This window comes from Rutilus rutilus (genome assembly GCF_951802725.1).
Source record: "Rutilus rutilus genome assembly, chromosome: 18".
Classification (NCBI taxonomy): domain Eukaryota; kingdom Metazoa; phylum Chordata; class Actinopteri; order Cypriniformes; family Leuciscidae; genus Rutilus; species Rutilus rutilus.
In genome coordinates, this window is record NC_140231.1 from 32,597,932 (window position 1) to 32,617,931 (window position 20,000).

Here is a 20,000-nt window from a genome sequence, read left to right on the forward strand (position 1 = left end):
AAATTGAGAACGGATATTGAATATCTCAAACGGTTTTGACATGGCGAGGGATTAAAATAATGTCAAAAAAGGAATCAGAAAACATCTCATATATTCTTAAAATTTAATTATACACCATTTATTTTTATATAAAATTATACAAATATTAGAACTAAACCTATTTTATTCTGTTTTTGCAATTCAAGAAGTATGAAAAAGTTAAAAACAGGCTATTTAGTGCTATTTGTTTCAACAAAAAAGCAAACATAGGGCTATACTGCCCTCTTGTGTCCAAAAGGATATCAAAATAGTATATAAAACGTTTTACTAGGTAGGCCTATTGTATTTAAATATAAATTTATTAGGTATATGACTGTGAGGATATTTTCCCATCGGTTAAGCGACGTGTGACACGAGCGGGTGCTTTTAAATCGCTAATATAAAAGTGAAAGTAAAAAAACGGACGTCCGCACGGACATTGATAATGGTGCACGTTGGAAAGAATGATACTTTTAAACATAACACTAAACCGCCATTAGGTGTCGCCAGGCGACCATCTTAATGAGCGAGTCATTGATTCATTCGTTCAAACGATTCATTCCAATGACTGAGTCATTCATGATTGAGACAGATGTTTATGGATTGACCATTGAATCTTTGAGTCAAGCGATTCGTTTCAAAATGCTGAATCATTCAGTAATGAGAAAACAAGTTGCTGTGATCTTTGTTTAACTATTTTTGCTGCTGAAACAGAACAAAAACAGTCAATATTGCATCTAAAATGTAAGTGACTTAATTGTAACTGTTTATTAACCTGTTGTATGAAATCAATGTCACAGTTTCAATTGTGATTGTATTCAGGAAATAGTTGCCTACTCGTCAAGTGAGGTTGCTTAACTCTATCATATGTTATAAAATATATAAAAACTCCATATTTGTAATTTTTATAGTCAGTATGTTGTTAACTGGGTTGCTTTTTTGTGTGCTGCGCTCATTTATTTACAATTCTCCTGGAGAAGCAGCATGAGCCTCAGCAGTGCAACCTTGTTACCATTGATCAGTAATACATTTATTATTAACTGCTGATTGCAACTTAAAATGAATGTAATGAAATTAGAATAATCTCTCGTTTTAGTGATTAAGTTATTAATAACTTATTAATAAATTGATAAGTTATTTTTTTGTTATTGATGTTCTAATCAGGCTATACTTTGGTCGGGCAAGTAAAATTCTCTTTCAGGTAGGCCTATTGTATTTATATATAAATATATTAGGGATGTGACTGTGATAAAAATTTTCCCACCGGTTAATCGACATGTGACACCGCTGAGGGCTTTTAAATCGCTAACTATAGTATACTATATACTAGTAAAATACAGACGTCCGCACAGACATTGATAATGGTGCGGAGTAGAGCGAGCATTTTCAATGTATTCCTATGGATGTAGGAATTAACTAAAACATTTTATTTATGTTTTTGTGTCCACTGTTCAACCGCAACCGCGTCACACACACATTCCAGAATTGCAATCTTGACATTCATTATAGCCCTAATACAATATAATAATAAAAATAGTCAACCTAACATAAACGAATTACACTGCTCTGTTTAAATAGTCAGTAGTACAATCTGTACCATTCACAGTAAGCAGAGCTCCACTGTGATGTTTCCAAGCACATTTTTGCGCGCGTGAAGAGGATGATTTTTTCCATCGATATTGGAACACGAGTGAAGTACAAAGCCTATAATAAAGAATAGTTTAGCATCCAAATACATCGCAAAAAAAATATATAAATATACATCGCAAAATAAAATATATATATGTGTGTGTGTGTGTGTATATATATATATATATATATATATATATATATATATAAATATAGCTGCGAGCAGCGATGGAGGGCCAAAGCCGGTGGCACCGCCATCCCCGGTGCCTTTAGGTAACTAAAGGCACCGGGGTGGCGGTGCCACCGGCTTGGGCCCGCAATCGCTGCTCGCAGCTATATTTTATTATTATTTTTTTTTCAACCTTTCGGGCACTTTTGGGGCCCTTAACGTGCTCGAAAACTCTTGAAACTTTGCACACTGGTCAGAACCCGTGGCCATTAGGGCCGGGCTGAAGCTGGGACACGGGCGTGGCAGGGAGGCTCGACAGCGCCCCCTGGAACGGGGTCCGAAAACTTGGTCCATAAATCAAACACGCTTGCATGTAATAATATGAAACTCGGTACACATATAGATCTCATCGGGCCGAACAACTTTCGCACTCTAAGTTATTAGCTCTGCCCAACAGGAAGTCAGCTATTATGGGTTGTTTGAAAAACGCATGCTGTGGAATTTAATGTACTCCTCCTAGGGAATTGATCCGATCCACACCAAACTCGGTCAGCATGAAGTCAAGACATTGAGGATGCTAAATTGCGGACGGATTTTTGATATCTCGAACGGTTTGGCCGTGGCGATGAAACGAATTTATAGCGAGAAAAGATAAACAGGAAGTGTATTATAACTTCTGCATACATTGACTGATCTTGATAAAACTTCAGCAGTGTGTTCGTGGTCAGAGGCCGATCACATTGATGTGACTATTGTGAGTCAAAGTTATAGCGCCACCAACTGGCAGCAGGAAGTGTGTCACTTTCAAAATGCTTTGAAATCACCCTCTTATTTTTACCCGATTTGCTTCAAACTTTATGTGTATAATGTAAACACACGGCAGATGTAGACCTGTGAAAGGATTTTTGATATCTTTAATACTGTTGCCATGGCAACGCTTCAAACTTTAATATTCTTTTTTGATGCTTTTGAGACTCTTAACATACTTGAAATTGGATGAAACTCGACAGACACATCACATTTATTAGCCCGTAGACATGTGCAAAGTTTCAGAAACAGGCGTGGTGAGGGGCTCAGTAGCGCCACCTTTAGTCATAAATGGGGCGGTTAGTTTTATCAACAGCAACAAAACTTGGTATGTGTATTGTTCTCATCAAGACGGACAACTTTCTAATTGACATTAACCATCTCCGACCAACAGGAAGAGAGATATTTTGGTTTGAATGTGGATTTTCTGAAGAATTTTCTGTCCCTCTCTCTGTGTCTGTGTGTGTGAGAGGGGAGGGGGGATTTGACTATTGCTTTTATATTGTTAATCAAGGTTTCAGGGGCTTTTGGGGTCCTTAACGTGCTCAAAAACTCTTGAAACTTTGCACACAGGTCAGAACCCACGGCCATCAGGGCCGGGCTGAAGCTGGTACCCGGGCGTGGCTGGGGGGCTCAACAGCGCCCCCTTGAACGGGGTTCTAAAACTTGGTCCATATATCAAACACGCTTGCATGAATTAATATGAAACTCGGTACACATATAGATCTCATCGTGCCGAACAACTTTCCCCTGGTCAAGTTTTACGCCAGCCCAACAGGAAGTCGGCTATTATGGGTTGTTTGGAAAACGCTTGCTGTGGAATGTGAAATACTCCTCCTACAAAATTCACCGTGTCCCCTCCAAACTCGGTGTGCATGTAGTCAAGACTTTGAGGATGCTAAATTGCGGACGGATTTTTGATATCTCGAACGGTTTGGCTATGGCGAGGAATCGAATTTATGGCGAGAAAAGAGAAACACGGAAGTGGAATAACTTCTGCATACATTAACTGATCTTGATGAAACTTCAGCAGTGTGTTCGTGGTAAGAGGCCGATCAGATGGATGTAGCTATTGTGAGTCAAAGTTATAGCGCCACCAACTGGCAGCAGGAAGTGTGTCACTTTCAACATGCTTTTGACAAAAGTGGGGGGGTTACTTTTAACTACAGTAAAGAAAAAATAGTTTCTATATTGTTCTCATCAAGCCGGACAACTTTCTAATTTACATTCAATAGCTCTGGCCATCAGGAAGTCAGATATTTTGGTCTGAATGTGGATTTTTTTGCAAAATCAGCCTCTGAATTTTTAGCCACTCCTCTTAAACTATTTATTTTATTCGTACCAAACTTTTTCAACATGATGAAACTACATTAAATATGCTAAATTGTGAATGGATAATAAATATCTCAAACGGTTTTGCTATGGCGAGGGATTCAAGTAAAAATCTTCTAAAAATGTAATTATATACCATTTATTTCTATATAAAAGTATACAAATATCACAACTAAACCCATTTTATTCTGTTTTTGCAATTCAAGAAGAATGAAAAAGTTAAAAACAGGCTATTTAGTGCTATTTGGTTCAACAAAAAAGCAAACATAGGGCTATACTGCCCTCTTGTGTCCAAAAGGACATCAAAATAGTATATAAAACTTTTTACCAGGTAGGCCAATATTGTATTTAAATATACATTTATTAGGTATGTGTCTGAGGATATTTTCCCACCGGTTAATCGACGTGTGACACGAGTGGGTGCTTTTAAATCGCTAATATAATAGTGAAAGAAAAATAATGATAATGTTGCACACACAAATCACACACATGTGGGAAAGAATGATGCTTTTAAACAACACTAAACCGCCATTAGGTGTCGCCAGGCATCCATCTTAATAAGCGAGTCATTGATTCATTCGTTCAAACGATTCGTTCGAATGAGTCGATCATGATTAAGACAGATGTTTATGGATTGATCATTCAATCTTTGAGTCAACCGATTCGTTAAAAATGCTGAATCGTTCAGTTATGAGAAAACACGTGATACGTGATGGTTCTGCCGGGATCTTTGTTTAACTATTTTCGCTGCTGAAACAGAACAAAAACAGTCAACATTGCATCTATAATGTAAGTGACTTAATTGTAACTGTTTATTAACCTGTTGTATGAAATCTAGGGGTGGGAGAAAAAATTGATTCTTAGATGCATCGCGATGCGGATGTGGACGATTCTGAATCGATTCACAAATGTCAAAAAATCGATTCTCTAAAAAAATATTTTTCTAATAACGTAATATTGACGGAAGGCAAAAGGCGGAACTCTAAGCGGACGTGCGTGCAGTCTGTGGCGCGCACATAACAGAGAAGTTTCTTCTGCTCACCAAGGCTGCATTTATTTGATAAAAAATACAAACAAAAACAGTAATATTGTAAAATAGTATTCCAATTTAAAACAGCTGCTTTCTATTTTAATATATTTTAAACTGTTATTTATTCCTGTGATCAAAGCTGAGTTTTCAGCATCATTACTCCAGTCGTCACTGTCACATGATCCTTCAGAAATTATTCTAATATGATGATTGATACTCAAGAAACATTCATTATTATTTTAAATGTCGAAAACAGTTGTGTACAGTCTTTGATGAATAGAAAGTTCAAAAGAACAGCATTTATCTGAAATATAAAGCTTTTGTAACGTTAAACACGTACCGCTCAAAAGTTTGTGGTTAGTAATAATTAAAATTTTATTTTTGGGGGAAAGAAATAAAATAAATCAGTACTTTTATTTATGAAGGATGAGTTAAACTGATCAACAGTTACAGTAAAGACATTTATAATGTTAAAAATATATATATTTGAAATATATGCTGTTCTTTTGAACTTTACATTCATCAAAGCATTTTGAAAAAAAAAAAATCTGTACACAACTGTTTACAACATTGAAAATAATAATGAATATTTATTGAGCATCAATCATCATATTAGTATGATTTCTGAAGGATCATGTGACACTGAAGACTGGAGTAATGATGCTGAAAACTCAACTTTGATCACAGAAATGAATTACTATGTAAAATATTTTAAAATTGAAAACAGCTGTTTTAAATTGGAATAATATTTCACAATATTACTGTTTTTGTTTGTATTTTTAATCAATAAATGCAGCCTTGGTGAGCAGAAGAGACTTCTCCTAAAAACATTAAAAATCTTACTGACCCCAAACTTTTGAACAATAATATATATATATATATATGTATGTGTGTGTATGTATGTATGTATGTATATATATGTATATATACATATATATATATATATATATATATATATATATATATATATATATATATATATATATATATATAAATATAGCTGCGAGCAGCGATGGAGGGCCAAAGCCGGCGGTACCGCCACCCCGGTGCCTTTAGGTAACTAAAGGCACCGGGGTTGCGGTGCCACCGGCTTGGGCCCGTAATCGCTGCTCGCAGCTATATTTAGGGCCCAAGCCCTGAAAGGGCGAAGGCCCTATTGTTTTCGGTAGGATTATTAGGGCCCAAGCCCTGAAAGGGCGAAGGCCCTATTGTTTTCGGTAGGATTATTAGGGCCCAAGCCCTAAAAGGGCGAAGGCCCTATTGTTTTCGGTAGGATTATTAGGGCCCAAGCCCTGAAAGGGCGAAGGCCCTATTGTTTTCGGTAGGATTATTATTATTAGGGCCCAAGCCCTGAAGGGGCGAAGGCCCTATTGTTTTCGTTAGGATTATTATTATTATTATTATTGTTCTTCAAGGGTTCGGGGGCTTTTGGGGCCTTTAACGTGCTCAAAAACTCATGAAACTTTGTACGCAGGTCAGAACCCGCGGCCATTAGGGCCGGGCTGAAGCTGGTACCCGGGCGTGGCAGGGGGGCTCAACAGCGCCCCCTAGAACACAATCTTAAATCTTGGACACATACAAGAACGTATTAGTATGAAACTCGGTACACATATAGATCTCATCGGGCCGAACAACTTTCGCACTCTAAGTTATTAGCTCTGCCCAACAGGAAGTCAGCTATTATGGGTTGTTTGAAAAACGCATGCTGTGGAATTTAATGTACTCCTCCGAGGGAATTGATCCGATCCACACCAAACTCGGTCAGCATGAAGTCAAGCCATTGAGGATGCTAAATTGCGGACGGATTTTTGATATCTCGAACGGTTTGGCCGTGGCGATGAAACGAATTTATAGCGAGAAAAGATAAACAGGAAGTGTGTTATAACTTCTGCATACATTAACTGATCTTGATGAAACTTCAGCAGTGTATTCGATGTAAGAGACCGATCACATGGATGTGACTATTGTGAGTCAAAGTTATAGCGCCACCAACTGGCAGCAGGAAGTGTGTCACTTTCAAAATGCTTTGAAATCACCCTCTTATTTTTACCCGATTTGCTTCAAACTTTATGTGTATAATGTAAACACACGGCAGATGTAGACTTGTGAAAGGATTTTTGATATCTTTAATACTGTTGCCGTGGCAACGCTTCAAACTTTAATATTCTTTTTTGATGCTTTTGAGACTCTTAACATACTTGAAATTGGATGAAACTCGACAGACACATCACATTTATTAGCCAGTAGACATGTGCAAAGTTTCAGAAACGGGCGTGGTGGAATGGCTCAGTAGCGCCACCTTTAGTCAAAAATGGGGGCTTAGTTTTTCCTAGAATCACAAAACTTGGTATGTGTATTGTTCTCATCAAGACGGACAACTTTCTAATTTACATGAACCATCTCCGACCAACAGGAAGAGAGATATTTTGGTTTGAATGTGGATTTTCTGAAGAATTTTCTCTCCCTCTCTCTGTGTCTGTGTGTGTGTGAGGGGAGGGGGGGATTTGACTCTTGCTTTTATATTGTTAATCAAGGTTTCAGGGGCTTTTGGGGTCCTTAACGTGCTCAAAAACTCTTGAAACTTTGCACACAGGTCAAAACCCACGGCCATCAGGGCCGGGCTGAAGCTGGTACCCGGGCGTGGCTGGGGGGCTCAACAGCGCCCCCTTGAACGGGGTTATAAAACTTGATCCATATATCAAACACGCTCGCATGAATTAATATGAAACTCGGTACACATATAGATCTCATCAGGCCGAACAACTTTACCCCGGTCAAGTTTTACGCCAGCCCAACAGGAAGTCGGCTATTATGGGTTGTTTGGAAAACGCTTGCTGTGGAATGTGAAATACTCCTCCTAGAAAATTCACCGTGTCCCCTTCAAACTCGGTGTGCATGTAGTCAAGACTTTGAGGATGCTAAATTGCGGACGGATTTTTGATATCTCGAACGGTTTGGCTGTGGCGAGGAATCGAATTTATGGCGAGAAAAGAGAAACACGGAAGTGGAATAACTTCTGCATACATTAACTGATCTTGATGAAACTTCAGCAGTGTGTTCGTGGTAAGAGGCCGATCAGATGGATGTAGCTATTGTGAGTCAAAGTTATAGCGCCACCAACTGGCAGCAGGAAGTGTGTCACTTTCAACATGCTTTAGACAAAAGTGGGGGGGTTAGTTTTAACTACAGTAAAGAAAAAATAGTTTTTATATTGTTCTCATCAAGCCGGACAACTTTCTAATTTACATTCAATAGCTCTGGCCATCAGGAAGTCAGATATTTTGGTCTGAATGTGAATTTTTTTGCAAAATCAGCCTCTGAATTTTTAGCCACTCCTCTTAAACTATTTATTTTATTCGTACCAAACTTTTTCAACATGATGAAACTACATTATATATGCTAAGTTGTGAATGGATAATAAATATCTCAAACGGTTTTGCTATGGCGAGGGATTAATGTCCAAAAAGGAAACACTAAAAATCTTCTAAAAATGTAATTATATACCATTTATTTCTATATAAAAGTATACAAATATCACAACTAAACCCATTTTATTCTGTTTTTGCAATTCAAGAAGAATGAAAAAGTTAAAAACAGGCTATTTAGTGCTATTTGGTTCAACAAAAAAGCAAACATAGGGCTATACTGCCCTCTTGTGTCCAAAAGGACATCAAAATAGTATATAAAACTTTTTACCAGGTAGGCCAATATTGTATTTAAATATACATTTATTAGGTATGTGTCTGAGGATATTTTCCCACCGGTTAATCGACGTGTGACACGAGTGGGTGCTTTTAAATCGCTAATATAAAAGTGAAAGTAAAAAAACGGACGTCCGCACGGACATTGATAATGGTGCACGTTGGAAAGAATGATACTTTTAAACATAACACTAAACCGCCATTAGGTGTCGCCAGGCGACCATCTTAATGAGCGAGTCATTGATTCATTCGTTCAAATGATTCGTTCCAATGACTGAGTCATTCATGATTGAGACAGATGTTTATGGATTGACCATTGAATCTTTGAGTCAAGCGATTCGTTTCAAAATGCTGAATCATTCAGTAATGAGAAAACAAGTTGCTGTGATCTTTGTTTAACTATTTTTGCTGCTGAAACAGAACAAAAACAGTCAATATTGCATCTAAAATGTAAGTGACTTAATTGTAACTGTTTATTAACCTGTTGTATGAAATCAATGTCACAGTTTCAATCGTGATTGTATTCAGGAAATAGTTGCCTACTTGTCAAGTGAGGTTGCTTAACTCTATCATATGTTATAAAATATATAAAAACTCCATATTTGTAATTTTTATAGTCAGTATGTTGTTAACTGGGTTGCTTTTTTTGTGTGCTGCGCTCATTTGTTTACAATTCTCCTGGAGAAGCAGCATGAGCCTCAGCAGTGCAACCTTGTTACCATTGATCAGTAATACATTTATTATTAACTGCTGATTGCAACTTAAAATGAATGTAATGAAATTAGAATAATCTCTCGTTTTAGTGATTCCCAAGTTATTTTTTTGTTATTGACGTTCTAATCAGGCTATACTTTGGTCGGGCAAGTAAAATTCTCTTTCAGGTAGGCCTATTGTATTTATATATAAATATATTAGGGATGTGACTGTGATAACATTTTCCCACCGGTTAATCGACGTGTGACACCACTGAGCGCTTTTAAATCGCTAACTATAGTATACTATATACTAGTAAAATACAGACGTCCGCACAGACATTGATAATGGTGCGGAGTAGAGCGAGCATTTTCAATTTATTCCTATGGATGTAGGAATTAACTAAAACATTTTATTTATGTTTTTGTGTCCACTGTTCAACCGCAACCGCGTCACACACACACACACATTCCAGAATTGCAATCTTGACATCGCAGCCTGTTCATTATAGCCCTAATACAATATAATAATAAAAATAGTCAACCTAACATAAACGAATTACACTGCTCTGTTTAAATAGTCAGTAGTACAATCTGTACCATTCACAGTAAGCAGAGCTCCACTGTGATGTTTCCAAGAACATTTTTGCGCGTGTGAAGAGGATGATTTTTTCCATCGATATTGGAACACGAGTGAAGTACAAAGCCTATAATAAAGAATAGTTTAGCATCCAAATACATCGCAAATATTGAAACATTTTGATTCTAATGAGAGGGTTACGTGAGACCAACACTGCTTACTTTCGTTTTTATTTTTACATTAAATTTAAAGGATTTGTTGTGGAATATTTTGGGTGTATCATAAAATCAGAATAAGGTAAGACAAGTAAAATTTTCTGTCTTATATTTATATATATATATATGTGTGTGTGTGTGTGTGTGTGTATATATATAGATATTTATATACATATATATATATATAGATATTTATATACATATATATATATATATATATATATATATATATATATATATATATATATATATATGTGTGTGTGTGTGTGTGTGTGTGTGTATATATATATATATATATATATATATATATATATATATATAAATATAGCTGCGAGCAGCGATGGAGGGCCAAAGCCGGTGGCACCGCCATCCCCGGTGCCTTTAGGTAACTAAAGGCACCGGGGTGGCGGTGCCACCGGCTTGGGCCCGCAATCGCTGCTCGCAGCTATATTTATTATTATTTTTCTTACGACTATTCAGGCATTTTTGGGGCTCTTAACATGCTCAAAAACTCTTGAAACTTTGCACACGAGTCAGAACCCGCGGCCATCAGGGCCGGGCTGAAGCTGGTACCCGGGCGTGGCAGGGGGTCTCGACAGCGCCCCCTGGAACGGGGTCCGAAAACTTGGTCCATAAATCAAACACGCTTGCATGTAATAATATGAAACTCGGAACACATATAGATCTCATCGGGCCACACAACTTTCATGCTCTAAGTTTTACGCCAGCCCAACAGGAAGTCGACTATTTAGGGTTGTTTGGAAACGCATGCTTAGGAATTTGAAACACTTCTCTTAGGGAATTCACCCGGTCAGCACCAAACTCGGTGTGCATGAAGTCAAGACATTGAGGATGAAAAATTGCCAGGGGATTTTTGATATCTCGAACGGTTTGGCTGTGGCGAGGAAACGAATTTATGGCGAATAATGGGACACAGGAAGTGTATTATAACTTCTGCATACATTGACTGATCTTGATAAAACTTCAGCAGTGTGTTCTTGCTCAGAGGCTGATCACATTGATGTGACTATTGTGAGTCAAAGTTATAGCGCCACCAACTGGCAGCAGGAAGTGTGTCACTTTCAAAATGCTTTGAAATCACCCTCTTATTTTAACCCGATTTGCTTCAAACTTTATGTGAATAATGTAGACACACGGCAGATGTAGACCTGTGAAAGGTTTATTGATATCTTAGATACTGTTGCCGTGGCAACGCATCAAACTTTAATATTCTTTTTTGATGCTTTTGAGACTCTTAACATACTTGAAATTGCATGAAACTCGACAGACACATCACATTTATTAGCCAGTAGACATGTGCAAAGTTTCAGAAACGGGCGTGGTGAGGGGCTCAGTAGCGCCACCTTTAGTCAAAAATGGGGGCTTAGTTTTACATAGAGTCACTAAACTCGCTATGTATATTGTTCTCATTAAACCGGACAACTTTCTAATTCACACTTATTAGCTGAGAGCAACAGGAAGTCAGATATTTTGGTTTGAATGTGATTTTTTGGAGAATTTTCTCTCTCTCTCTCTGTCTCTGTGTGTGTGAGGGGTGGGAGGGAATTTCCAATTGATTTCAGTGTGTTTCAAGGTTTCAGGGGCTTTTGGGGCCCTTAACGTGCTCGAAAACTCTTGAAACTTTGCACACAGGTCAGAACTCGCGGCCATCAGGGCCGGGCTGAAGCTGGTACCCGGGTGTGGCAGGGGGGCTCAACAGCGCCCCCTTGAACGGGATTCTAAAACTAGATCCATATATCAAACACACTTGCATGTAATGATATGAAACTCGGTACACATATAGATCACATCGGGCTGAACAACTTTCGTGCTCTAAGTTTTACGCCAGCCCAACAGGAAGTCGGAAATTATGGGTTGTTTGGAGAACGCTTGCTGTGGAATGCGAAGTACTCCTCCTAGAGAATTCATCCAATCCCCACCAAACTCGGTGTGCATGAAGTCAAGACATTGAGGATTCTAAATTGCGGACGGATTTTTGATATCTCGAACGGTTTGGCCGTGGCGAGGAAACGAATTTATGGCGAGAAAAGAGAAACACGAAGTGGTATAACTTCTGCATACATTAACGGATCTTGATGAAACTTCACCAGTGTGTTCGTGGTAAGAGGCCGATCAGATGGATGTAACTATTGTGAGTCAAAGTTATAGCGCCACCAACTGGCAGCAGGAAGTGTGTCACTTTCAAAATGCTTTTGACAAAAGTGGGGGGGTTAGTTTTACCCACAGTTTTAAAAATCAGTACGTACATTGGTCTCATCGAGCCGGACAACTTTCTAATATACAGTTATTAGCTTCGACCAATAGGAAGTCAGATATTTTGGTTTGAATGTGGATTTATTTGCAAATTCAGCCTCTGCTTTTTACCCACTCCTGCTAAGTGTTTTTTTTTTTATTCACACCAAACTTTTTTAACACGATGAAAATACATTAAAGATGCTAACTTGTGAACGGATATTAAATATTTCAAACGGTTTTGACATGGCGAGGGATTAAAATAATGTCAAAAAAGGAATCAGAAAACATCTCATATCTTCTTAAAATTTAATTATACACCATTTATTTTTATATAAAATTATACAAATATCAGAACTAAACCGAAACAGAACTAGTTTTGGGTTTATTCAGTTTTTTTCAATTCAAGAATTATGTACAAGTTTAAAATCAGCCAGAATGCGCTATTTAGTAAAAAAAAAAAAGTCATACATAGGGCTATACTGCCCTCTTGTGTTCAAAATCAGGTAGGCCCATTGTATATTGTATTTATATATAAATATAATAGCGATGTGACTGAGATTTTTTTCCCACTGGTTAATTGATGTGTGACACCGCAGCGGGGGCTTTTAAATCGCTAACTTAAAGGGATACTCCACTTTAAAATGAAAATTCTGTCACCATATTCTCACCCTCATGTTGTTTTAATCCTTTATGAATTTCTTTCTTCTGCTGAACAGAAAGGAAGATATTTAGAAGAATGTCAGTAACCAGACAGTTTCTGGTCTCATTGACTTCCATAGTATACATTTTTTTCCTACTATGGAAGTCAATGGGATCAGAAACTGTCTGGTTACTGACATTCTCCTAAATATCTTCCTTTCTGTTCAGCAGAAGAAAGAAATTCATAAAGGATTAAAACAACATGAGGGTGAGAATATGGTGACAGAATTTTCATTTTAAAGTGGAGTATCCCTTTAAAAGCGAAAGTGAAATACGGTCGTCCAGTAGGAATGAACTAAAAAACATTCACTCTGTTCTGCTCGTTCCTCGCTGTAGACGCGTTATTGCCCATGCAGCCGTGAGCATTTTAGTTTCATTTAAAGGAGTCATAACCTGCAATTTTCACTTTTCCACGAGAATCAATGTATGTTATGATCGACTAACGATTATACACTGTCCGGGAAGCCGATATTTAAAAGTGAAGCGTTTGTTTACCTCAGGGTAAATAAACCAGCGCGCGTGCACGCCCACTCAAATACGAGATTTTGATTTCAGCTCCCTCTTGACGTCATGAGGTAATAGGATATACCATATATGGACACCGCAGCAGGAAGCCCCCCCTTCCCCTCTCCCCCTCATATTCAGTTCAGTCGGGAAAGATGGAGAAACCGAGTGCACACCGGACTTGCTCTGTGGTTGATTGCCATAAAAAACATGTAAATGTGTTTTATCTCCCAAAATCGGACGAAACTATCAGGGACCAGTGGATGAAATTCATTTTTAATGACGCTGTCCCAACAACCCTTTCAACTGGCGTGCAGAGCCATATAGAGCGTCCACGACAGCCAAAACATCGCATTGATCTCGCGAGACAATAATGCCTTCAGAAATAAGGGTAAAAGTAGGTCTGTGTTTTTTTTTTCTTCCACTTTTCTTTTTTAGAAGGGCCTGAAAGACTATAATACAGCAGTAGGTATCCAATGTAATACAAGGTTATGACTCCTTTAAAAAATAGCGCCATTCCGGGGGTGGGATTGCTTGAATGTTTTTTTACAAAAGCACAATGTTGTGTTTTTTTTGCGAGTGTACTTAAATATAAGTAAACACAGTGCAGTTTAAATGATGTCCTGTATGAACAAACCGACGGAGTAGCCTATGTTTTTATGTTTCCACTGTTCGATCGTGCCCACGCCTCACACACACACACACACACATACACACACACACACACACACAGACACACACACACACACACACACACACACACACACACTGTGCATTCCAGCATTGCAATCTTGACATCGCAGCCGGTTCATTACAGCCGTAATAAAATATAATAATAAATATAAATAGTCAACCTATTTGCAGCAAATGATAGTAGATTTTAGATCAATATATTTGTTTTCCTTACAATTTTAATTAACACTAACTTTATTCTCATCTGAATTATAAATAATTTATTTCTGTATAAAATAATACTACCATTAAAAAATACATTTGATTGTCTTTTTTAATCAATGGAGAATGTGTGACTTAAAAATAAACAGATTAGTGCTCGGTTTGAGGACAAGAAATGAAAACCAATGCAATATGATGAATGTCCAAAAACGTTCGCTCTTCTCTGCCCGTTCCTCGCCTCGCCATATATATATATATATATATATATATATATATATATATATATATATTTATTTTTTGTTACATATATATAATGTATATATATATATATATTTATTTTTTTTGTTACATTTTTATATATATCTATATATATATATATATAAATATAGCTGCGAGCAGCGATGGAGGGCCCAAGCTGGTGACACCGCCACCCCGGTGGCTTTAGTGTAACTAAAGGCACCAGGGTGGCGGTGCCACCGGCTTGGGCCCGCCATCGCTGCTCGCAGCTATATTTATTATTATTATTATTTTTCTTACGACTATTCAGGCATTTTTGGGGCTCTTAACATGCTCAAAAACTCTTGAAACTTTGCACACGAGTCAGAACCCGCGGCCATCAGGGCCGGGCTGAAGCTGGTACCCGGGCGTGGCAGGGAGGCTCAACAGCGCCCCCTGGAACGGGGTCCGAAAACTTGGTCCATAAATCAAACACGCTTGCATGTAATAATATGAAACTCGGAACACATATAGATCTCATCGGGCCGCACAACTTTCATGCTCTAAGTTTTACGCCAGCCCAACAGGAAGTCGACTATTTAGGGTTGTTTGGAAATGCATGCTTAGGAATTTGAAACACTTCTCTTAGGGAATTCACCCGGTCAGCACCAAACTCGGTGTGCATGAAGTCAAGACATTGAGGATGAAAAATTGCCAGGGGATTTTTGATATCTCGAACGGTTTGGCTGTGGCGAGGAAACGAATTTATGGCGAATAATGGGACACAGGAAGTGTATTATAACTTCTGCATACATTGACTGATCTTGATAAAACTTCAGCAGAGTGTTCTTGCTCAGAGGCTGATCACATTGATGTGACTATTGTGAGTCAAAGTTATAGCGCCACCAACTGGCAGCAGGAAGTGTGTCACTTTCAAAATGCTTTGAAATCACCCTCTTATTTTAACCCGATTTGCTTCAAACTTTATGTGAATAATGTGGACACACGGCAGATGTAGACCTGTGAAAGGTTTATTGATATCTTAGATACTGTTGCCGTGGCAACGCATCAAACTTTAATATTCTTTTTTGATGCTTTTGAGACTCTTAACATACTTGAAATTGCATGAAACTCGACAGACACATCACATTTATTAGCCAGTAGACATGTGCAAAGTTTCAGAAACGGGCGTGGTGAGGGGCTCAGTAGCGCCACCTTTAGTCAAAAATGGGGGCTTAGTTTTACATAGAGTCACTAAACTCGCTATGTATATTGTTCTCATTAAACCGGACAACTTTCTAATTCACACTTATTAGCTGAGAGCAACAGGAAGTCAGATATTTTGGTTTGAATGTGATTTTTTGGAGAATTTTCTCTCTCTCTCTCTCTCTGTCTCTGTGTGTGTGAGGGGTGGGAGGGAATTTCCAATTGATTTCAGTGTGTTTCAAGGTTTCAGGGGCTTTTGGGGCCCTTAACGTGCTCGAAAACTCTTGAAACTTTGCACACAGGTCAGAACCTGCGGCCATCAGGGCCGGGCTGAAGCTGGTACCCGGGCGTGGCAGGGGGGCTCAACAGCGCCCCCTGGAACGGGATCCAAACACTTGTCCATAAATCAAACACACTTGCATGTAATGATATGAAACTCGGTACACATATAGATCACATCGGGCCGAACAACTTTCGTGCTCTAAGTTTTACACCAGCCCAACAGGAAGTCGGCAAATATGGGTTGTTTGGAGAACGCTTGCTGTGGAATTTGAAACACTTCTCCTAGAGAATTAATTAAATCGCCACCAAACTCGGTGTGCATGAAGTCAAGACATTGAGGATGCTAAATTGCGGACGGATTTTTGATATCTCGAACGCTTTGGTCGTGGTGAGGAAATGCATTTATTGCGAGAAAAGAGAAACACGAAGTGGTATAACTTCAGCATACATTAACTGATCTTGATGAAACTTCAGCAGTGTGTTCGTGGTAAGAGGCCGATCAGATGGATGTAACTATTGTGAGTCAAAGTTATAGCGCCACCAACTGGCAGCAGGAAGTGTGTCACTTTCAAAATGTTTTTGACAAAAGTGGGGGGGTTAGGTTTACCCACAATTACAAAAATCAGTAAGTATATTGGTCTCATCGAGCTGGACAACTTTCTAATTTGCAGTCATTAGCTTGGACCAACAGGAAGTCAGATATTTTGGTTTGAATGTGGATTTATTTGCAAATTCAGCCTCTGCTTTTTACCCACTCCTGCTAAGTGTTTTTTTTTTTATTCACACCAAACTTTTTCAACATGATGAAAATACATTAAATATGCTAAATTGAGAACGGATATTGAATATCTCAAACGGTTTTGACATGGCGAGGGATTAAAATAATGTCAAAAAAGGAATCAGAAAACATCTCATATATTCTTAAAATTTAATTATACACCATTTATTTTTATATAAAATTATACAAATATTAGAACTAAACCTATTTTATTCTGTTTTTGCAATTCAAGAAGTATGAAAAAGTTAAAAACAGGCTATTTAGTGCTATTTGTTTCAACAAAAAAGCAAACATAGGGCTATACTGCCCTCTTGTGTCCAAAAGGATATCAAAATAGTATATAAAACGTTTTACTAGGTAGGCCTATTGTATTTAAATATAAATTTATTAGGTATATGACTGTGAGGATATTTTCCCATCGGTTAAGCGACGTGTGACACGAGCGGGTGCTTTTAAATCGCTAATATAAAAGTGAAAGTAAAAAAACGGACGTCCGCACGGACATTGATAATGGTGCACGTTGGAAAGAATGATACTTTTAAACATAACACTAACCCGCCATTAGGTGTCGCCAGGCGACCATCTTAATGAGCGAGTCATTGATTCATTCGTTCAAACGATTCATTCCAATGACTGAGTCATTCATGATTGAGACAGATGTTTATGGATTGACCATTGAATCTTTGAGTCAAGCGATTCGTTTCAAAATGCTGAATCATTCAGTAATGAGAAAACAAGTTGCTGTGATCTTTGTTTAACTATTTTTGCTGCTGAAACAGAACAAAAACAGTCAATATTGCATCTAAAATGTAAGTGACTTAATTGTAACTGTTTATTAACCTGTTGTATGAAATCAATGTCACAGTTTCAATTGTGATTGTATTCAGGAAATAGTTGCCTACTCGTCAAGTGAGGTTGCTTAACTCTATCATATGTTATAAAATATATAAAAACTCCATATTTGTAATTTTTATAGTCAGTATGTTGTTAACTGGGTTGCTTTTTTGTGTGCTGCGCTCATTTATTTACAATTCTCCTGGAGAAGCAGCATAAGCCTCAGCAGTGCAACCTTGTTACCATTGATCAGTAATACATTTATTATTAACTGCTGATTGCAACTTAAAATGAATGTAATGAAATTAGAATAATCTCTCGTTTTAGTGATTAAGTTATTAATAACTTATTAATAAATTGATAAGTTATTTTTTTGTTATTGACGTTCTAATCAGGCTATACTTTGGTCGGGCAAGTAAAATTCTCTTTCAGGTAGGCCTATTGTATTTATATATAAATATATTAGGGATGTGACTGTGATAAAAATTTTCCCACCGGTTAATCGACATGTGACACCGCTGAGGGCTTTTAAATCGCTAACTATAGTATACTATATACTAGTAAAATACAGACGTCCGCACAGACATTGATAATGGTGCGGAGTAGAGCGAGCATTTTCAATTTATTCCTATGGATGTAGGAATTAACTAAAACATTTTATTTATGTTTTTGTGTCCACTGTTCAACCGCAACCGCGTCACACACACATTCCAGAATTGCAATCTTGACATTCATTATAGCCCTAATACAATATAATAATAAAAATAGTCAACCTAACATAAACGAATTACACTGCTCTGTTTAAATAGTCAGTAGTACAATCTGTACCATTCACAGTAAGCAGAGCTCCACTGTGATGTTTCCAAGCACATTTTTGCGCGCGTGAAGAGGATGATTTTTTCCATCGATATTGGAACACGAGTGAAGTACAAAGCCTATAATAAAGAATAGTTTAGCATCCAAATACATCGCAAAAAAAATATATAAATATACATCGCAAAATAAAATATATATATGTGTGTGTGTGTGTGTGTATATATATATATATATATATATATATATATATATATATATATAAATATAGCTGCGAGCAGCGATGGAGGGCCAAAGCCGGTGGCACCGCCATCCCCGGTGCCTTTAGGTAACTAAAGGCACCGGGGTGGCGGTGCCACCGGCTTGGGCCCGCAATCGCTGCTCGCAGCTATATTTATTATTATTATTAGGGCCCAAGCCCTGAAGGGGCGAAGGCCCTATTGTTTTCGTTAGGATTATTATTATTATTATTATTGTTCTTCAAGGGTTCGGGGGCTTTTGGGGCCTTTAACGTGCTCAAAAACTCATGAAACTTTGCACGCAGGTCAGAACCCGCGGCCATTAGGGCCGGGCTGAAGCTGGTACCCGGGCGTGGCAGGGGGGCTCAACAGCGCCCCCTAGAACACAATCTTAAATCTTGGACACATACAAGAACGTATTAGTATGAAACTCGGTACACATATAGATCTCATCGGGCCGAACAACTTTCGCACTCTAAGTTATTAGCTCTGCCCAACAGGAAGTCAGCTATTATGGGTTGTTTGAAAAACGCATGCTGTGGAATTTAATGTACTCCTCCGAGGGAATTGATCCGATCCACACCAAACTCGGTCAGCATGAAGTCAAGCCATTGAGGATGCTAAATTGCGGACGGATTTTTGATATCTCGAACGGTTTGGCCGTGGCGATGAAACGAATTTATAGCGAGAAAAGATAAACAGGAAGTGTGTTATAACTTCTGCATACATTAACTGATCTTGATGAAACTTCCGCAGTGTGTTCGTTGTAAGAGGCCGATCACATGGATGTGACTATTGTGAGTCAAAGTTATAGCGCCACCAACTGGCAGCAGGAAGTGTGTCACTTTCAAAATGCTTTGAAATCACCCTCTTATTTTTACCCGATTTGCTTCAAACTTTATGTGTATAATGTAAACACACGGCAGATGTAGACTTGTGAAAGGATTTTTGATATCTTTAATACTGTTGCCGTGGCAACGCTTCAAACTTTAATATTCTTTTTTGATGCTTTTGAGACTCTTAACATACTTGAAATTGGATGAAACTCGACAGACACATCACATTTATTAGCCAGTAGACATGTGCAAAGTTTCAGAAACGGGCGT

General features: G+C 38.1%; 1 protein-coding gene across 2 annotated transcripts in view; it reads left to right on the forward strand.

Annotated features, from left to right (window-relative positions):
• LOC311277848 (uncharacterized protein) overlaps window positions 1-20,000 on the forward strand; it is a 250,745-nt gene that overhangs the window by 69,941 nt on the left and 160,804 nt on the right. The window lies entirely within an intron of this gene.